Here is a 23,673-nt window from a genome sequence, read left to right on the forward strand (position 1 = left end):
GTTGTACTTTTTACCTTGTGTCGTCGCATCGGATTCAACAGTTCAAAATTAAAATTCAGCTGTTCGGTAAGATAAATACGTTGTTATATAGTCCAAACATTTCTACTTGGAAAAGCTCCTATCAATGTAAAGAAAGTTCCTATAAATCACGGCACATGGTTGCCCTGTCATTCAAGGCGGGGCAATTTGCTGTCCACATTAATGTCTCTTAGTCCGACCAGATAACTATGATCATAAGTTCGAATCCCAGCACCATACACATCAATCACTTTGGACAGGTTGTGAGAAACTGAAATGTTGTTAAAATTCAGGCCACATCGGCATGTGACATCCTTGAATGGGTCACTATGTTCCATAGTGTGGCTCCTGACACAGTTTCACTGTATTAAATGAGTAATGAGTGCATGAGCTTAGAAGAAGGGTAGTGTCTATAAAACAAAGAGTATACTTCCAGATAGCGAAGACGTTGAGAGCGATCATGACAACATAATACGACCCCGACGTCGTTTTCTGGATCTCAAACGAATCTCTTTCATCCTGTTCCGTACAGTTTCGCGGAATATCCTCTGAGGCCCAGGTACCCTGGCTGTTGTGCTCTCACCCGTGGGAGTACGAGTGAGTGAGTAAGTGAGTTTAGTTTCACGCCGCACTTAGCAATATTCCAGCTATATGGCGGTGGTAGGTGAATAATCGAATCTGGAAATGACAATCCAGTGACCAACAACATGCGCATCGATCTGCGTAATTGGGAACCTGTGTCAACCAAGTCAGCGAACCTGACCACCCGATCCCGTTAGTCGCCTCTTACGACAAGCATAGTCGCTTTTTATGGCAAGCATGGGTTGCTGAAGGCCTATTCTACCGAGGGACCTTCACGGGTCCGTGGGAGTACGATCACGCAATTGTAGTACCCGGATGTACGGATCTTGTGCTGCAGTGGTAACTCGAGGTCTGCCTGCACGGGGACGGTGATTTCTTCTACCTGTTTGGTCGCAACGAGCTGCAAGTCATTATATCTTGCTCAGACTAACATTCAGACGCCTGGCAAGATTGGTAATATCCAGCATGCATTCTTTCAATGGCGATGTTCCGTGTCGAGTCAAGGCATGACGCAGTGATTTGACCTTGAAACGCCTTCAAAACGAATGCCATTTTCGGAAAGTAATCTGAATGTTTATTACCAGGCAGAGAATGCTTTTATTGCCAGAGAGTAACATGTGTAAAATCATGTTATCAACACTTTTGCTACATATTTTGACGATTGAGTGAACACAACAGGGAATTACTAGATTTTTAAAAACACAAATCGCCTATGAGTTTCTTTTTGGAAATAGTATATTACAAACGATGAAATCGCTTGTTAGGGTTGGATACCCTTGAAGTTCTAGAAACCAACTCTTCCTCTCCCCCCTCCTGCTACTCTGCGACGCTCCACTCCATTCCACACCACACCACTCCTCTCCTCCCCCTTCACTCCACCGACGCTCCGTTCCACTCCACCCAAGCCCTCTCTTCTGCAGCCCCTTCACCCCTCCGCCGCTCCACTTTCTCAAAGTTTAGGAAGCTTCGTAAATTAGCAAGGTATTTCATGACAATAATGTGCTGTGATATCTGGTTTTACTTCTATTTGAATCCTATCTTATTAACCCTACACATGCCATGATTCACAATATATCTCATGATGTTCTCATACGGATATTATACCGAGTCAAAAAAGAAACTTCACAAAGTGTATTTTTTAAAAATAATGAATAGTTTTTCTCTGATGATACTTCTATGTATCCGAAATGGGATCCATAACTTTCGACTGTAGATAAACGTTAGCAAAATCCATTCAAACCCACCCATTCGTCGTGCAAACGACGTTAGCGCCAAATCAGGTTTTCCACGTGCTGTCGATCACGTGATCTTCGCATCGAAGTTTTCTTCATTTGCACGTGTTTGCATTGGCCTCAAGAATTGAAAAAAGACACTTTTAAGCCACAGTTCTAATGGTACTTTAAATGCCACGATTGTCAAATGTGCAAGTTCCCCGTGTCGTTGGCATGTTGCAAGCGAGAATATCAGTTACTCACGTCGCAAGAGCAATGGGATGCAGCCATGACATGTGTATGACTTGCGAGGTCGTATACAACAAACTGGCACCAAAGGTCGGGTCGTCCAGGTGTGACGTCACGAGCAGAAGACCGTCAAATCGTCCTACGATTTCTACCGGCTACACGAACAACCAGGGCTGAGATGTTTAGAGGTCGACTGTCCTCACAGATTATTCGAAATCGGTTGCGAGCTGTCAGTTTCCATTCTCGACGTCCATATTGAGGGCCAATATTGTCAACTTCTGTCAACTTCTGCTGTGGGTCCAACGTCACCTTCGATGGACCCAGAGAGACTAGCATCGATGTCCCCTGACTTTAACCCAATAGAGCACGTTTGGGGCTTGGCTTCGTGGTCTTAAAAACCAACCTCAGAATATGCAGGAACTTGGAGCTGCCTTGCAAGAACAATGGCGCAGAATCCTCAACAACGTGTTTACAAGCATCAGGCAGTCGATGAGGAGATGGTGTTTGGCAGTGGTTAATGCGCTTGGCGGCCATATACAATATTGAACTAAGAAATTTCGATTTTTTATTCTTGTGACTTGACATTCTGTATTTCCATGTTTTGAAACGGCGGTGTAGCCTAATGGAACTGGTTGTGGTACTGTCAGTGTATCGAGTACATCACGCAGATCTCGGCAATGAAATAATCACAATACAACCAGCTTACCATCTCTTGTTCCTTTATAGAGCCCTGAAGAAAGAATGTGAAGTTTCTTTTTTGACTCAGTATATTTCATCAAAATGTCACGTGGTCGCATTGTCGCGTTATATTAGTTACGGCGGAATGTGAAAAAAAACTATAACAAGCATGATCATTTTTCGATATTTTGTGCCTTCTCACAGTCTTCAGTTAGGACACCGTGTCGTGATACTTTACAATAAATACATTAGACTCACAGGTTTTCATTAGATTTGGGAAACAAAATAAACAATTGTATTAAAAATTACAACAACAAACATACTGTACAGATTAGTTAAGGCACTTAGAGGTCACATGCAACGTAAAACACAACTTGGCAGATTCTGATACCTTTCAGTATACACTTACCAAAGCAAATCCTCAAAAATGGCAACATTCGTAACTACTCGCTTCTTTCAGTGACCTACAAGAAGACTCGTACACCTCTCGCATGCCATCATTGCCGAGAATCTTGGCAAACCAGTCAAACCGCGCGTAGTAAAACGCATTTCAAAACATGAACATGGCGGAACCGTTGAACTTGGAAACTCCGCTAAACTATACAAAGCGCAGTTTAAACATAACCTTTGAGCTAAAGGATGAACAACTTTCAACACTGAAACATAACTGCAAAGGGAAAGACAGTATTGCTGTTTTGCCCACGGGATGTAGGATATTCTAATAGCCATGTTAGAAAATTCAGAGTCATCTTTCCTTGATAATAGTAGTAGACTATTTTCATCTCCATGCCCGTTTGCGCTTACACAGGAGCCAGTCATAAACATGGCCACGAGAGGGGTACGAGACGCCATCCGACTTGCCGGAATGACACGAGTAGTTACGAATGAAATGACAAATCAACCTATGAAGTTGAAAACAGCCCGCGAAATCGGAGTTCAAGTGATTCACTAATTCTCCCCCAGTGGCTTGAAAAGTTATGCGATCATAAAGCATGCGCAGTGAATAGGTTCCCGGAGCTTGAAATAGTATGCCTGCCCGGAGTATGAGAACGTGAGCAGTAGTCAAGTCTTGGTTGTGTACATAAACAAGTAAATTATCCACTCATTACATAAATATAAACATGTTGATTGTTAGCAGACTCTGTCACAGAGAGAACTCAGTGTCTGCTTTACTGACACCTGTGTGTCTGCCTGCCTGTCTGCTAATGACAATGTGCAATGCACAACTTCAATCACTGACCACATGCATTTTGAATTTAACACGTAGCGGGTTTATAAGCCATAACCGAATAGCCGGCTAAGCGTATCGGCAAGTGAACCAGTGGCCAATGAAAAGTCTTCGTTACACTTGGGTGCACACCCACCGACTCTGACTTGGTTTGGTATCGCGGCTTCTTCGTTTCGAGGGAGGTAAAACTACGTACAAAAACTGCATTTTTGATTTGCGATGATATTGGGTTTTTTCTGAATCAGCAATCAATTTTATGTATCATGAATAAGTGATAACTGTGTTTAAATTATGTTTGATTAATTGGATGCATGTAAACTGTAACAATGAAAACATTTGAGTCAAGTGTTTGAATTCCATTTAAAATAACAACAGCAAACTAAACACTAATTACGCTATTCTAAAATGTGATGTATAATTTTTTTCGGCATTTTTAACTTTTAATTTCGGTCCATTTGACTTTGGAATCTGCCCATTTGACAACAACCCGTCGGCACCCGTGGCAAGCCACCTCCTCGTGGTGGGTGCTGGGTAACGCTAAGAGCTCGCCGCGTGGACCCGGGTCAGCAAGGTACATAGCACCCCATTGCACCCGAAATGGGCAACCTGTTTGCCGTGGGTTGCGTCCCGTGTCGGTGGAGGACGGGATCCTGGTGGCTGAGGGCAACTGGACCTTTAACCATGTTCTGTTTGCCTAACACACTACTTCGGCCCTTACTTCATCTAGACGGGTGGTTGAATGCGCCCGATTCAACCAATCGGCTGGTCATGCCACGCCCTGTGCATGGATTATACATATGTCATTGCGCAATATTTATTTGGACTTTTAATTTCGGTCTTCGCTCAATTACTCATCTACGTTTCTGACTTTGGAATGTATTTTAAGTTCTGAATTTTGCCTAGAGTCGTATGCCCAAAAGGCGGTGGCTCATGGGCCAATCTGGTGGATTAATTCTTTGTAATTCTTCTACTGGGGACACTAGTTTTAATCCCATTTGTGATATTTTAGTTGTTTTACTGTCCTGACAGGTTTTTATAGTATCCATATATTTCATTTCAGTATGAAACGTTCTCGTCACGATATGGCTGAGATATTGCCGATGTGACGTTAGATATTAACTCACTCACTCTTCTACTGGGGTATATCATCCGGGTATCCTTGTTGGTGCAAGCTGGAGGCCCGCTTGCTTTAGCAATGTCCTTGTGATACTCCATGGTGGGTGGGGAGCTCGGATGATGAACCATATTACACTAACTATGGCGTATGAAACCCCAACATAAAAAACAAAACGTCCACTTGATACTGACCCTGTTGATACTGACCATAGACCGTCTGCATCGATTGAGTATTGGCCGCGTTTCGTTGTGATTGAGACTCCTGACACCGCTAAGCTGAACCCCTTTGCTGTGTCCAACGGTATTCAAGGTATTGCTGGGGATGTGAAGAACATAAGACGTTTACGTTCGGGTGCCCTGCTAGTTGAGTGAGGGAAAAAGCAGCAAGCAACCCAACTTGATGAACATGAAATCTTTCGTGGGCATTCCGGTCACGGTCTCTGCTCACACGACCTTAAACACTAGTAAAGGTATCATCAGAGATCGTGATCGATTGTTTGCTGATATGTCCGAAACTGACATAGCATCAGAAATAAAAGATCAAGTTGTGCTGTACGTCAAGCGCTTTTCAACCCGAAAGATCAATGAAACATTCCAAACAAATACATATCTGTTTACTTTCTCATGTTCAAATGTTCATAAATCTGTGAAGGCAGGCTACTGCAACATACAAGTTGACACCTACATCCCCAACTCGCTCAGGTGTTTTAAATGCCAGAAATATGGACACGGTGTAAATACTTGCACATTGTCTGTTGTGTGTGCTCACTGTGGTGAGAAGACACACACCACAGAAGATTGTGACAGTGATTACAAAAAATGCACCAATTCCTCAGGCGACCATTCTTCATATTCTAAACAGTGTATTATTTGGAAAGACCAAATGGAGATCAATAAAATAAAATTTACTCAAAATATCTCTTTTTCAGAGGCCAAAAAAACTGGTAAAGGGATCTAATCTTCCAGAAAGCTATGCTACAGTAACAAAAACATGGGGGTCTAGCTCTAAAACAACATCAACCACAGGCTGCCAAACTAAATTGCGATTCTCCACAGCTTTTGTACTCTGCTATATCATCACAGACTGAGGAATCATTTCCTAGTACCTCAAAATCGTCTTCTGAACTAAACTCATCATCTTAGTCACACTCAAAGTCTCAATTGACAGCTGATAGTCAACAAACTGTGAAAGGTAAACAGAAGCCAAAGCCTGATGCTTCAAAACAACAAACTGGCAGAGCTCCTGAAGGGTCACAAAACAAAATTCAATTGTTCAATAAATACGGGTCTCCTGAAGACATGGACGTTTCTGAAAATGTCCATTCTAGGGCACATAGCTTGTCGCCCTCCAAAAAAGTGCTGGGTAGATCCCCAATAAATCAAACCAAAAGATGGATTGAGGACGAATTTACATGAATTACAGCTATTAGTCCAAGATTTTACACCTTCTGTGATATATCTCCAAGAGATATATTTAAAACAAACAGATACATTTGACCTTCGTCATTTTAATGCATATCATTGTTTTTCACCTCCGGGTGATAGGACCACTGGCGGATCATCCATTCTAGTCTAACAAAACAATATTCAAAGCCCTGTTTCACTTATTACTAATCTGCAGGCTGTTGCAGTGAGAATTACTTTACATGTAGCGTTTACGCTATGCTCTCTTTATATTTCGCCGTCTTCGACGTTTGCCAAAACTGGTCTTCAAGCTCTATATGACCAACTCCCGAAGCCCTGTATTATAATGGCAGATTTAAATGGGCACAACCCGTTCTGGGGTAGTGTAAATACAAACACTATAGGTAAATTGTTGGAGGACTTTCGTTCTGACAATGATTTACGTATTTATAATGATGGTTCCAGCACATAAATATTTACACCCTGGTACAGGGACATATTCTAATCTCGACTTGTCACTGACCAATTCAGAGCTACTAAATGCGATGACCTCTGTGACCTCGATGACCATTTTCCTACTATACTAAAATCTGTAACTCCATCTGATGTTCCTCCATCATCAAGGCGGAATTTTAAAAACGCTAACTGGGCATTACATGAAACACTATGCGCTGAAAAACTTAAACCTGAACGTTTTATTGATGTTCCTGATGCTATGAAATGTTTTTCTGATGAATTGAACTTCATAGGTGATGAGTGTATACCAAATTCATCTGCAATTCCCCATATTCGAAAACCATGGTTCCACGATGACTGCAAACAAGCTAGGAAGGCAAGGAAAATAGCAGAACACTATTTCCGTCGCCATCCTATGGTGTATAATTTGAATAGATATTAAATTTTAAATGCTAAATCACGACGTACTTTTAAACAGAACACACGCCAAACTTGGCAAAATTATGTATCTAAATTCTAAATTCTCGGACATTCATCTTAAACATGGAGATCAATTACTTACGGATAAATCAGATATAGCAAATAAACTAGGTGAAACCCTCGCTAAAAACTCTTCGTCTTCTAATTATTTACCTAAATTCCAGCAGTACCAAAAACAACAAGAAAAGACAACTATTAATTTCAACTGAGGAAGATAATAATGAAACTTTTTTCTATTCATGAACTCCATACTTCACCCGGATGTACGGATCTTGTGCTGCAGTGGTAACTCGAGGTCTGCCTGCACGGGGACGGTGATTTCTTCTACCTGTTTGGTCGCAACGAGCTGCAAGTCATTATATCTTGCTCAGACTAACATTCGGACGCCTGGCAAGATTGGTAATGTCCAGCATGCATTCTTTCAATGGCGATGTTCCGTGTCGAGTCAAGGCATGACGCAGTGATTTGACCTTGAAACGCCTTCAAAACGAATGCCAATTTCGGAAAGTAATCTGAATGTTAATTACCAGGCAGAGAATGCTTTTATTGCCAGAGAGTAACATGTGTAAAATCATGTTATCAACACTTTTGCTACATATTTTGACGATTGAGTGAACACAACAGGGAATTACTAGATTTTTAAAAACACAAATCGCCTATGAGTTTCTTTTTGGAAATAGTATATTACAAACGATGAAATCGCTTGTTAGGGTTGGATACCCTTGAAGTTCTAGAAACCAACTCTTCCTCTCCCCCCTCCTGCTACTCTGCGACGCTCCACTCCATTCCACACCACACCACTCCTCTCCTCCCCCTTCACTCCACCGACGCTCCGTTCCACTCCACCCAAGCCCTCTCTTCTGCAGCCCCTTCACCCCTCCGCCGCTCCACTTTCTCAAAGTTTAGGAAGCTTCGTAAATTAGCAAGGTATTTCATGACAATAATGTGCTGTGATATCTGGTTTTACTTCTATTTGAATCCTATCTTATTAACCCTACACATGCCATGATTCACAATATATCTCATGATGTTCTCATACGGATATTATACCGAGTCAAAAAAGAAACTTCACAAAGTGTATTTTTTAAAAATAATGAATAGTTTTTCTCTGATGATACTTCTATGTATCCGAAATGGGATCCATAACTTTCGACTGTAGATAAACGTTAGCAAAATCCATTCAAACCCACCCATTCGTCGTGCAAACGACGTTAGCGCCAAATCAGGTTTTCCACGTGCTGTCGATCACGTGATCTTCGCATCGAAGTTTTCTTCATTTGCACGTGTTTGCATTGGCCTCAAGAATTGAAAAAAGACACTTTTAAGCCACAGTTCTAATGGTACTTTAAATGCCACGATTGTCAAATGTGCAAGTTCCCCGTGTCGTTGGCATGTTGCAAGCGAGAATATCAGTTACTCACGTCGCAAGAGCAATGGGATGCAGCCATGACATGTGTATGACTTGCGAGGTCGTATACAACAAACTGGCACCAAAGGTCGGGTCGTCCAGGTGTGACGTCACGAGCAGAAGACCGTCAAATCGTCCTACGATTTCTACCGGCTACACGAACAACCAGGGCTGAGATGTTTAGAGGTCGACTGTCCTCACAGACCATTCGAAATCGGTTGCGAGCTGTCAGTTTCCATTCTCGACGTCCATATTGAGGGCCAATATTGTCAACTTCTGTCAACTTCTGCTGTGGGTCCAACGTCACCTTCGATGGACCCAGAGAGACTAGCATCGATGTCCCCTGACTTTAACCCAATAGAGCACGTTTGGGACTTGGCTTCGTGGTCTTAAAAACCAACCTCAGAATATGCAGGAACTTGGAGCTGCCTTGCAAGAACAATGGCGCAGAATCCTCAACAACGTGTTTACAAGCATCAGGCAGTCGATGAGGAGATGGTGTTTGGCAGTGGTTAATGCGCTTGGCGGCCATATACAATATTGAACTAAGAAATTTCGATTTTTTATTCTTGTGACTTGACATTCTGTATTTCCATGTTTTGAAACGGCGGTGTAGCCTAATGGAACTGGTTGTGGTACTGTCAGTGTATCGAGTACATCACACAGATCTCGGCAATGAAATAATCACAATACAACCAGCTTACCATCTCTTGTTCCTTTATAGAGCCCTGAAGAAAGAATGTGAAGTTTCTTTTTTGACTCAGTATATTTCATCAAAATGTCACGTGGTCGCATTGTCGCGTTATATTAGTTACGGCGGAATGTGAAAAAAAACTATAACAAGCATGATCATTTTTCGATATTTTGTGCCTTCTCACAGTCTTCAGTTAGGACACCGTGTCGTGATACTTTACAATAAATACATTAGACTCACAGGTTTTCATTAGATTTGGGAAACAAAATAAACAATTGTATTAAAAATTACAACAACAAACATACTGTACAGATTAGTTAAGGCACTTAGAGGTCACATGCAACGTAAAACACAACTTGGCAGATTCTGATACCTTTCAGTATACACTTACCAAAGCAAATCCTCAAAAATGGCAACATTCGTAACTACTCGCTTCTTTCAGTGACCTACAAGAAGACTCGTACACCTCTCGCATGCCATCATTGCCGAGAATCTTGGCAAACCAGTCAAACCGCGCGTAGTAAAACGCATTTCAAAACATGAACATGGCGGAACCGTTGAACTTGGAAACTCCGCTAAACTATACAAAGCGCAGTTTAAACATAACCTTTGAGCTAAAGGATGAACAACTTTCAACACTGAAACATAACTGCAAAGGGAAAGACAGTATTGCTGTTTTGCCCACGGGATGTAGGATATTCTAATAGCCATGTTAGAAAATTCAGAGTCATCTTTCCTTGATAATAGTAGTAGACTATTTTCATCTCCATGCCCGTTTGCGCTTACACAGGAGCCAGTCATAAACATGGCCACGAGAGGGGTACGAGACGCCATCCGACTTGCCGGAATGACACGAGTAGTTACGAATGAAATGACAAATCAACCTATGAAGTTGAAAACAGCCCGCGAAATCGGAGTTCAAGTGATTCACTAATTCTCCCCCAGTGGCTTGAAAAGTTATGCGATCATAAAGCATGCGCAGTGAATAGGTTCCCGGAGCTTGAAATAGTATGCCTGCCCGGAGTATGAGGACGTGAGCAGTAGTCAAGTCTTGGTTGTGTACATAAACAAGTAAATTATCCACTCATTACATAAATATAAACATGTTGATTGTTAGCAGACTCTGTCACAGAGAGAACTCAGTGTCTGCTTTACTGACACCTGTGTGTCTGCCTGCCTGTCTGCTAATGACAATGTGCAATGCACAACTTCAATCACTGACCACATGCATTTTGAATTTAACACGTAGCGGGTTTATAAGCCATAACCGAATAGCCGGCTAAGCGTATCGGCAAGTGAACCAGTGGCCAATGAAAAGTCTTCGTTACACTTGGGTGCACACCCACCGACTCTGACTTGGTTTGGTATCGCGGCTTCTTCGTTTCGAGGGAGGTAAAACTACGTACAAAAACTGCATTTTTGATTTGCGATGATATTGGTTTTTTTCTGAATCAGCAATCAATTTTATGTATCATGAATAAGTGATAACTGTGTTTAAATTATGTTTGATTAATTGGATGCATGTAAACTGTAACAATGAAAACATTTGAGTCAAGTGTTTGAATTCCATTTAAAATAACAACAGCAAACTAAACACTAATTACGCTATTCTAAAATGTGATGTATAATTTTTTTCGGCATTTTTAACTTTTAATTTCGGTCCATTTGACTTTGGAATCTGCCCATTTGACAACAACCCGTCGGCACCCGTGGCAAGCCACCTCCTCGTGGTGGGTGCTGGGTAACGCTAAGAGCTCGCCGCGTGGACCCGGGTCAGCAAGGTACATAGCACCCCATTGCACCCGAAATGGGCAACCTGTTTGCCGTGGGTTGCGTCCCGTGTCGGTGGAGGACGGGATCCTGGTGGCTGAGGGCAACTGGACCTTTAACCATGTTCTGTTTGCCTAACACACTACTTCGGCCCTTACTTCATCTAGACGGGTGGTTGAATGCGCCCGATTCAACCAATCGGCTGGTCATGCCACGCCCTGTGCATGGATTATACATATGTCATTGCGCAATATTTATTTGGACTTTTAATTTCGGTCTTCGCTCAATTATTCATCTACGTTTCAGGCTTTGGAATGTATTTTAAGTTCTGAATTTTGCCTAGAGTCGTATGCCCAAAAGGCGGTGGCTCATGGGCCAATCTGGTGGATTAATTCTTTGTAATTCTTCTACTGGGGACACTAGTTTTAATCCCATTTGTGATATTTTAGTTGTTTTACTGTCCTGACAGGTTTTTATAGTATCCATATATTTCATTTCAGTATGAAACGTTCTCGTCACGATATGGCTGAGATATTGCCGATGTGACGTTAGATATTAACTCACTCACTCTTCTACTGGGGTATATCATCCGGGTATCCTTGTTGGTGCAAGCTGGAGGCCCGCTTGCTTTAGCAATGTCCTTGTGATACTCCATGGTGGGTGGGGAGCTCGGATGATGAACCATATTACACTAACTATGGCGTATGAAACCCCAACATAAAAAACAAAACGTCCACTTGATACTGACCCTGTTGATACTGACCATAGACCGTCTGCATCGATTGAGTATTGGCCGCGTTTCGTCGTGATTGAGACTCCTGACACCGCTAAGCTGAACCTCTTTGCTGTGTCCAACGGTATTCAAGGTATTGCTGGGGATGTGAAGAACATAAGACGTTTACGTTCGGGTGCCCTGCTAGTTGAGTGAGGGAAAAAGCAGCAAGCAACCCAACTTGATGAACATGAAATCTGTCACGGTCTCTGCTCACACGACCTTAAACACTAGTAAAGGTATCATCAGAGATCGTGATCGATTGTTTGCTGATATGTCCGAAACTGACATAGCATCAGAAATAAAAGATCAAGGTGTGCTGTACGTCAAGCGCTTTTCAACCCGAAAGATCAATGAAACATTCCAAACAAATACATATCTGTTTACTTTCTCATGTTCAAATGTTCATAAATCTGTGAAGGCAGGCTACTGCAACATACAAGTTGACACCTACATCCCCAACTCGCTCAGGTGTTTTAAATGCCAGAAATATGGACACGGTGTAAATACTTGCACATTGTCTGTTGTGTGTGCTCACTGTGGTGAGAAGACACACACCACAGAAGATTGTGACAGTGATTACAAAAAAATGCACCAATTCCTCAGGCGACCATTCTTCATATTCTAAACAGTGTATTATTTGGAAAGACCAAATGGAGATCAATAAAATAAAATTTACTCAAAATATCTCTTTTTCAGAGGCCAAAAAAACTGGTAAAGGGATCTAATCTTCCAGAAAGCTATGCTACAGTAACAAAAACATGGGGGTCTAGCTCTAAAACAACATCAACCACAGGCTGCCAAACTAAATTGCGATTCTCCACAGCTTTTGTACTCTGCTATATCATCACAGACTGAGGAATCATTTCCTAGTACCTCAAAGTCGTCTTCTGAACTAAACTCATCATCTCAGTCACACTCAAAGTCTCAATTGACAGCTGATAGTCAACAAACTGTGAAAGGTAAACAGAAGCCAAAGCCTGATGCTTCAAAACAACAAACTGGCAGAGCTCCTGAAGGGTCACAAAACAAAATTCAATTGTTCAATAAATACGGGTCTCCTGAAGACATGGACGTTTCTGAAAATGTCCATTCTAGGGCACATAGCTTGTCGCCCTCCAAAAGAGTGCTGGGTAGATCCCCAATAAATCAAACCAAAAGATGGATTGAGGACGAATTTACATGAATTACAGCTATTAGTCCAAGATTTTACACCTTCTGTGATATATCTCCAAGAGATATATTTAAAACAAACAGATACATTTGACCTTCGTCATTTTAATGCATATCATTGTTTTTCACCTCCGGGTGATAGGACCACTGGCGGATCATCCATTCTAGTCTAACAAAACAATATTCAAAGCCCTGTTTCACTTATTACTAATCTGCAGGCTGTTGCAGTGAGAATTACTTTACATGTAGCGTTTACGCTATGCTCTCTTTATATTTCGCCGTCTTCGACGTTTGCCAAAACTGATCTTCAAGCTCTATATGACCAACTCCCGAAGCCCTGTATTATAATGGGAGATTTAAATGGGCACAACCCGTTCTGGGGTAGTGTAAATACAAACACTATAGGTAAATTGTTGGAGGACTTTCGTTCTGACAATGATTTACGTATTTATAATGATGGTTCCAGCACATAAATATTTACACCCTGGTACAGGGACCTATTCTGCTCTCGACTTGTCACTGACCAATTCAGAGCTACTAAATGCGATGACCTCTGTGACCTCGATGACCATTTTCCTACTATACTAAAATCTGTAACTCCATCTGATGTTCCTCCATCATCAAGGCGGAATTTTAAAAACGCTAACTGGGCTTTATATGAAACACTATGCGCTGAAAAACTTAAACCTGAACGTTTTATTGATGTTCCTGATGCTATGAAATGTTTTTCTGATGAATTGAACTTCATAGGTGATGAGTGTATACCAAATTCATCTGCAGTTCCCCATATTCGAAAACCATGGTTCCACGATGACTGCAAACAAGCTAGGAAGGCAAGGAAAATAGCAGAACACTATTTCCGTCGCCATCCTATGGTGTATAATTTGAATAGATATTAAATTTTAAATGCTAAATCACGACGTACTTTTAAACAGAACACACGCCAAACTTGGCAAAATTATGTATCTAAATTCTAAATTCTCGGACATTCATCTTAAACATGGAGATCAATTACTTACGGATAAATCAGATATAGCAAATAAACTAGGTGAAACCCTCGCTAAAAACTCTTCGTCTTCTAATTGTTTACCTAAATTCCAGCAGTACCAAAAACAACAAGAAAAGACAACTATTAATTTCAACTGAGGAAGATAATAATGAAACTTTTTTCTATTCATGAACTCCATACTTCACTTGATCAAGCTCATGATACTGCTACAGGAGCTGATAACATACATTATCAACTCCTGAAACATTTACCAGAATCCTGCCTAGAAACTCTTCTTCATATTTTTCATGATATTTGGACATCGGGTAACTTTCCTCTCTCATGGCGTGATGCCATAGTAGTACCCATACCTAAACCTGGACGTGATCATATGGATCCGTCCAATTATCGGCCGATTTCACTAACTAGCTGTGTTCTCAAGACCATGAGAACGCATGATAAATACTTGCTTGGTACATGGAAACAAATAACCTTATCACAGATCTACAATGTGGTTTCCGTTAAAAACAGAAGCACAGCCAATCACTTAGTGCGTTTGGAATCATTTGTGAAAAATGCGCTAATTAATAAACAACATGCTCTGTCTATCGTTTTTTATCTTGAGAAAGCATATGACACAACCTGGGAATATGGCATTTTAAGAGATTTACATGATTTCGGCTTGCGAGGTCGTTTGCCTGAATTCATAGCCAAATGTTTAAATAACAAGACTATTTCAAGTCCGCGTCGGTTCTGCCCTGTCTGATCATTACAATTAGAATCAGTGTGTTCCACAAGGCAGCATTTTGTCTGTCACACATTTTAGCATAAAGATCAACAGTTTATCAAACGTTTTAAACGATTTAATAGATGGATCTATACTTGTGGATGATTTTAATATTTCTTGCCGTGGTAAAATTATGCCTTCTATTGAACGGCAACTACAGTTGTGTTTAAACAAAATAGATAAATGGTTTCTTGAAAACGGCTTCACATTTTCTAAATCAAAAACCCATTGTATACACTTCTGTCGTAAATACAAACCCCATAAAGACCCAGAACTATTTCTAAGTGATACCCCAATCAAAATGGTCAAGGAGGCCAAGTTCTTGGGCGTTATTTTCGACTCACATTTGACCTTTTTGTCGCATATTAAATCCCTTAAAACCAGATGCCTGAAGGCACTCCATTTATTTAAGGTTGTTTCAAATTCAAAATGGGGAGGGGATCAGACTTCTCTCCTTCACTTATCGTACGATCGAAACTTGATTATGGTTACATCATATATGTGCACCACCAAGGCCTAAGGCTTTGTCTTGGCTTTTTAAGAACCTCTCCTATCGACAGTCTTTACGTCGAAGCTGACGAGCCTTCTCTCAACCAACGCCGTATAAAACTTTACAATACCTTACAAAATTAGCTTCTAATGAGTCCCATCCTGCATTTAATTGTGTCTTTAATCCTCTTTATGAGGATTTGTATAGCAAAAAACCTTCCCTTGTTCCGCCTCTTGGGCTCAGAATTAAGCCATTCCTTGCTGCTTCTAGCATTCAGCTGGAAAATATAGCTCCCGTCTTCTTTCTTCGTCTCCTCCTTGGCAGTTGATTAGGCCACAAGTTGACCTAACGCTAACTACATTTAAAAAATGAGAAACAAATTTAAACAATTTAAACAAGAATATAATCAATTGAAACAAAAATATAGCAATTATAGATCCTTATTTACAGATGGGTCCAAGGACGGTGGCGCTGTGGCTTGTGCCACTGTCACTGGATCCAGAACAATATATTCTAGATTACCAGATAATAGTTCTATTTTCACAGCTGAAGCTAACGCCATATTAACAGCTCTCAAATATATTCAAAGACACCCTAAACGTAAACGATATATAATTTATTCCGACTCTCTTTCTTGCCTTCAGGCTATTAAAATATTTCTTGCAAACATCCACTTTAAATAGAAATCATCGAATTGTGTAATGATCTTGCTACTGGCCAATACGACATCGTCTTCTGTTGATTTCCCAGCCATGTGGGAGTCTCTGGTAACAACATTGGCTGACCTTGCTGCTTAAGCACTCAACACATCTGTGACACCACTTCTTATTCCTTACAGAAATTACAAAGTCACCATTAGATCTTATATCCGTGACCTTATGCAGAAGAAGTGGGACACCCAAGTAGGTATCAATAAACTACATGAAATAAAACCCTACATTGATTATACCCACTTGGATTGTCAGTCCAGATTTGAAGAGGTCATCATGCGACGATGTCGTATTGGCTATACAAGATATACTCATGCATACCTATACAAGATATACTCATAACTAATATCTACTTAAAGGTGAGGATCCTCCATTTTGTATCCATTGTGATGAGAGAGTCACGGTCAAGCATATCCTGCTTGACTGTGTTGAGTTCTCCATCACAAGGGATAAGTATTTGAATGTCAAAACCATCAAGGATCTTCTTACCACTGTTGCTTCTCATTTAGTTACTGGTTTCTTAAAAGAAATTGATTTTTTGGTTGAAGTTTGAGTAATATGTTCTGTAAATATTTGTATTTTAAATATTGGTAGCTCAGATAAATAAGTTGAATTGTTGGTGGCTGTACCCTCAAAGGGGGTTGAAGTATAGTAAAATTATTGTCCTCCTGAGAGGGTACGTAAGTCCCAAAACATTTGATATAAATTTAAGCCTACCACGTTTTTAATCGTAGTATTCATGTTATTTAAATTTTGGCTAACGTTTCGTACACTCACCAGGAGCTGAAGGGATGGTGTAAATCCAACTGAGGTCCATGTAGGTAGCAAAGGTACTGTAAGTCCCCATGGTCCTAGTGTGGTGATCTACCTTCTATTGTTGGCGATATATAGTCTGTTTTTATATTGTATTGTCTCAAAAGTGATATTAGTGTTAACTATCCATGCTTGTTTTAATTGAAATTGTGATATTCTAGTTGTTTTACTGTCCTTTGTCGACAGGTTTTCATGGTGCTCATATATTCCATTTCAATGTTATTGTCCCGTCACGATATGGTTGAAATATTGCCGATGTGACGTTAAATATCAACTCACTCACTCACTCACTCACTCACTCACTCACTCACTCACTCACTCACTCACTCACTCACTCACTCACTCACTCACTCACTCACTCACTCACTCACTCACTCACTCACTCACTCACTCACTCACTCACTCACTCACTCACTCACTCACTCACTCACTCACTCACTCACTCACTCACTCACTCACTCACTCACTCACTCACTCACTCACTCACTCACTCACTCACTCACTCACTCACTCACTCACTCACTCACTCACTCACTCACAACAACCCAGTCAATAATATATCCAATCAGTGAAAGACCCTTGAAAATGGATTGCTCAGGGATTGGCATACCAGCCGTAATATTGAAGGCGTGTCTACGCAGCCCTTAGTTATTCGCACGAAGTAACACATTTGATTTGATGTAATGAAAACGATGTAAGAATCTACATCGATACGTCGCTCAATGTAATAAACAAGAAGTTGTCATCCATAAAGCTGCATGTCTCATTTTTGTTACAGTAATGTTTATGGGGTTCACGGGTGATGATGATATGATAAACATAAGAGTGGCGACTAAACACAGCTCTTGGGTCGTTCAAGTTGACACCTCGTCTGTGAAGCACAGAGGGAGACACGGACGGCGAACAACGCTTCTTAAGAATTCACCAGCTTGTAACCATGCAATGGCCCTGCTTCTGACGTGGGCGCGTAACGATTTGTAGAAGACATTATGAGGCTTTAAAACTATCTGTTGATTTTTTTTAAAGTACATGTCACCACAAGCTGCTTGGGAAGTCTGTCCTCCACATGCACCAGTCTGTTGTGCTTGAGCGTTTGAATCGAACATGGTGTGTTTCAACACATTTGAGTTTCACTGTTTTTGGCAATGTTTCATTTCACTCAAACACAACGAATACTGTATCAGTTGCTTCACTTCCAGCCCTAAGATGTTAATTTAAGTGCTCATTCAGCACACAAAAAAAAGTTGCATTCACCTTTGAAGTATGAATGGCCAAACCATGTTTAAGTGTATATATGACGATCAGATTTTAGGGTGTTCCTTTTCGTTTGTGCTATATATAATATATTATTAATACATGCACTTAACTTGAATTATTAGAATGTTAGATGATACTTTGTACATATTGTAATGATTAAGATGGGCAGTGTAAACGACCAATGTACATATTTTAAGTGAAAGTATTATAAAGTGATACTATGATAGCATGTTAGATGATACTTTGTACATATTTTAAACATATGTTAATGATTAAGAAGGAAGTTAATATTAGAATTAAGAAGAGAAATATTTTGTAAATGCACATGTATGAATAGAATGAAAGTGAACGGCTTGTGGCTGTCGCCTTCCTTTGATTTTAGGGTTATTGTATAAACACCCGAACCCATTGTTGCAAACGTCCACACTTTTCGCACGAAGTCGAAAACGAAAAACAAATCACGTTTATACACGTCCAAAAGAGTCGCCTTCCTGCTAGTGAACCATTAAAGGTTTACTCTCCAGTGCCCATTTTTGTGTTGAAATATCAGAGAGATTAGGGTGAAGTCTGTATTAGGCTAGTAGGCAATGGTATATGGTATAGTCTACTTAACTTTTAAGTCATAAGCTGCATACGTACATCATATACTAGTATGCACCTTACACTAACTAAGCAAGACGTGTATAATGATTTTGAAATAATTATATAATGGTTTTAAGAATCATCAGTAGATTCTTCTTATTCTTACTGTTCTTAACCTTAAGCTTATAGTTGAAGTAAAGCAGATTGTGTCCACCCTGTACGTTTACAAAGAACAGACGCCACTATATGGCTGAAATATTGCCGATGTGACGTTAAACATCAACTCACTAACTCACTCACTCATTACAGTGAACTGACCGTCAACGTGACCATGATGAAGTGGGGGTTCATCATATATATATAACTGTGACATTTGTTATTGGTCACCAATTTCTTCAGTCTTGCGGTCACAGTGTCACCAAACTTACCTTGAAACAGACTATAAAGGACCCCCCCAATACTTCGACTGCATTTTGTTGTTAGCATATTGGGAGTACACTATTTTGAATTGGGTAAGTTCTCCAACACGGTTGGTTTGCCACATTCAGGAATGTTCCAGCTAGATGGCGGTGGCCTGTAAATGCTAGTAATCGAGTCTGGACCAGAACATTCTTATCATCCACTTTCTTATCATCTATTTATCTGAAATAATGGGACTATCTAAAATTGTCACGTGTTGTTCTCCCATGTCTCCCATGTTTGAAAAAAAAAACATTTTAAAATTTCTGCTGTGAACAGAAGTATCATACTTTCACTGCAAAATGTTCCTGCTGCTCCTTTGGCCCTTGTTGTTGTGTGGAGCAGCGCTCGCTGACACAACTATCACAATCTCCAACCAGTGGCTCTCTGAAGGTGGACGTGTCCACTATGAACCTGAAAGATGGAATAAAATAAACGGCCTCACCCAATAGAATTTAATTCCAAACTGTAAATCTATCGGAACAGCTCCCGGACGGTGGGTGAACAGAGACCTGAGGTCTTTGAAGGGCATTTAGAGAGGGCATAGAGAGACCTGAGGGATGGTCTTTTTGCCAATGTAAGTACTATGAAAAACGCCTTGTGCATATATAATGATAATTTTGTAAATGATATCTCCCATGCATGATTTTATGTACTTGTAGATAATGATATCTGACAAACTCTTACAGCAAAGTTGGTTGACCTTACCATCCAGTGATCATATGATCAGTTCTATCCCGGATCCTCACGAGCATTTACTACCTCAAAGATTGGATTGTCTAGTTCTGCGTTAAACAAACAATTAAACAAGCAATACCCAAGTGAGCAAAAGTACAAACTGTAATGCTTAGAGCACTCATTAGGCGTGGGGCACCCGTGGTGAGAGGTGGGTAACGCTAACAGTTCTTCCCCGTGATCTGTGGTAGAATAGTTCCGTCCCTAAAATATATTACATAAACACAGTGGTATTGAAGTACAGGTACCTGAGCAGGTTAAAATATCTTATTTTGGTAATTCGGATTGCGTCACCATTTCAAAGCTAATGGTTTATCTGTCCTGGGAAGATTTATCTGTACCTTGTCATCCCATGAAAGCTGTGCACAGTTAATCATCGTTTTTCCTTCAGTGGCCACAAAGTCCTAGTCGGCCGGAATACCCAGATCCAGCTTACCTCCAGGACCCTGGACGTCAGCAAGTGACATTTGCGACCTACATGAACCAACTGAATGGCTACGGGAATAACATCTCCAAGATGGTCTGGAACATACAAGGCAAGTCAATCAAACGTTTGAAGAAAGATATATAATAGGAACATATATTGTCGATGTGACAGTTGTTGGTGTTTTCCTCTGGACAACACCATTAACAATCTTTAACATGTCCTCGCTTGTTTCCTTGCACCTGTATTGTATATAGAAAATACTTATTCAAATATGTCACTCCCTCCATATTCATTGGTATTTTAACAGACATTTTACTGGTAATTATTGGAGATTGAGTGTGGCCTTACACCTTGAAACAACATTCCGGTGGTATAAAGTAGAAGACACAACGTATGGACTTTACACATTCTGCCTCTGAGGGAAACCCGCACCCCGGGCAGTATAACTGCTAGGCTAACTCGCCACCCATAGACGTGATTGATCATCCTTAAGTATACTGCATATATGTCCACTTATACCAGTGCCCACATGTTTATATGAATTTCTTGTTCAGTATATGTCTATTTCAACCAGCTGTTCATCCAGACCACACTCACGGTTTGTAGCCGTTCCAGCCCTTAGAGAGTGGGTAGTGAAGAATCCTTTACAGAATCCCCTGGCTCAGAGCCCTTGGACCACCCCGGACAGAAAGCGTCACCTGTAGGGGCTATAGAGTACCCATGGTTAGACTTAGGATACTTGAGTGGACGAAGGTAAAACTCATCACAGCCAACTGTCCTGGAATCAAGTTGTACATACATTCCATGTAAGCAGCAATGTAGCTGTCGTCATATCATATTAGCAAAAAAAACCCGAAGCACCCTACTTCCTTTTTTTCATTTTATGATATCACATAAAGAATCTCATTCATCTGACATGGTTGAAAGTATCTGGTGAAATGGATGAGGTAAATTATTGTGGTATGTTTTTTATCCTTCCAACAGTCTGTCTCCTGCACAGAAGAGCGCGTCCATAGCGTCTGTAACATGCATCCTGTGCCACCTATAAAGGCCCCCCGCCCCCCCCCCCCCCCCCAAAATACTTCTACTGGTGACTGCATTTTTTTGTTAGCTTTATAGGTCGCCATTATTAATATTGCTGTGTTTGGGTGAAGTCTTGAGAAACCAGGGCGCCAGTATGTGTGATTTTAGGTTAAAGCACAATTAACTCGCAACCAGCTGCAGGAATATGTGTGAGTCTGAGCAGTTTGTTCCTTACTGAGGGCAGAGAACATTGGTTTTGATCCTGAATGGAACTCAGCAAAACGGTACTGTAGTTTACTGACAAAACTAAATTTTAAATATCCCTTATAGTACACAGAAGGTAGTTTAACATGGAATGAATGCTTGATTTGCTTGTCTCTGGAAATTATTTACAGGTTTAAGCTGGCCAGATTGGATGAATAAGTCAAAACATCATGGCAAATTCCCCAATAATGTTGATGCAGCATCAGAGTTCGTGTCACTGATGGTCCAGGGTTGCAAGGACTTCACATTAGGACGAATTCCATATGTATTTGAAGTCATCAATGAACCTGATTGGGCGGAAAACATCATTGACCCACAAACGAATATAGAATTCAACAGGGCAGTTGCTGACAAACTCAGATCCAGATATGGAATGAAAGTTGCTGGACCCACATACACAAGTATGGCCTTACGTCAAGCAGACGAAGATAACTTCACATATTGGAAGAGAACTGCTGAGTTTCTGGATATGTCTCTTGACCACTTGGACTTTTTCGGTTTCCATTCCTATATCTATCTCCGTATATCAACTGCTGGAAACTATTCTTACTTTGGCATAAATGAAGCTCGTCTAGTTGCATCTCTGGACATGGTGGAAAATTACTCTTTCATCAAGAAAGGAAAAAATGTTCAATTAGTTAACACTGAATTTGGATGCGGTAACGTTTTCGGAGTCAGTCCTAATTTTGAAAATGGACTGATAGACTTTGAAACCATTTATCAACCAAACGGCTTCATGTTTACCTTCCTTAATATGAGAGAGTTTATAGACAGAGTTACCGTCTTCCTGTCGTCAAATGGACAATACCCTGGTCATCCTTCCCTGAGGTATTCCTTATTTACTCTTGATGGCCACCCCCTTCAACCAACCAAATTCTTCAGGTTTTGGCAAAACTTTACTAATGACCAAAAATTTCTTCGAGTCTCAAGTCAGTATAATGGGCAGGAGAGAATGGTTGCACCTCTTGTCCTTGCAAACCCTCTCACCAAGGAGATGGTAGTTCTTCTCCACAACTATGGTAGTAAATTTGAGAATGTTAAACTATACTTTCCAAACAACTGGCTCATCCCTTCCACGGGTGAAGAAACATGCGTTCTGCTCGAAAATGGTAATCCAGCTTTTCATGACAATTATCATTTTAACATATCGAAGCTTCATGGCACTGTTGGTCTGCCCGGATCTTCAACCTGCTTCTACAAGTTCAAAACCAACTACAACTTTGCTGGACTACGCACGAACAACGAGACCACATACTACGGCAAGGACATGATCATACCAATCAATAACGGACATGCACAGACAACCATACATCTACCCAGCTCTGAATACCATATCGCTCACCTTAGAGTGGGAGTGAGCAGAGACCTCAATGCGGATGCAAAACCGCATGCAGTTGAGTTCAATGGTCAGACTTTGTCTTCAGGTTACACCCTGTTTACACCCTGATGATAGCTTGCGTAAAACAACATGGAACGTTTTGGAATTCATGGTTCCAGAATCACAGGTCTACACAACCAACACCGTCAGCATGACCTTTAATGGAGATGGTGGTCACGTGACATCTGTCGCCCTCGTTGTTGGAAAACTTCAGTAGATAAATTTCACTTTGAGAATTTTTGTGCTTGTTTTTATTTCGTATCACACAAGATAAAAGGGGGAGTTGATATTTATAGGCTTAATGACAATATGTCAGCCATATCGTGACTTCAGAATTTATATATTCGTAATAAACTTATTGAAATTATTTTTCAAAATGAGAACAGAGGACAATAAAACCAAATAGAATATCACTGTATCATGAATTAAGAATTAAGAAAGCATTTCAAATTTGCACAATACAGTGTAAAGCTGGGCTATAAACACTAACTGAAGGTAGATCAACATAGAAGAGACCAAGG

General features: G+C 40.7%; 1 pseudogene; it reads left to right on the forward strand.

The window, feature by feature from the left end:
• The first annotated feature begins 19,627 nt into the window (after positions 1 to 19,627).
• On the forward strand, positions 19,628 to 23,369 carry LOC137278238 (beta-porphyranase A-like; annotated as a pseudogene).
• The last annotated feature ends 304 nt before the right edge of the window (positions 23,370 to 23,673 follow it).

This window comes from Haliotis asinina, chromosome 1 (assembly GCF_037392515.1).
Source record: "Haliotis asinina isolate JCU_RB_2024 chromosome 1, JCU_Hal_asi_v2, whole genome shotgun sequence".
In the NCBI taxonomy this organism is placed as follows: domain Eukaryota; kingdom Metazoa; phylum Mollusca; class Gastropoda; order Lepetellida; family Haliotidae; genus Haliotis; species Haliotis asinina.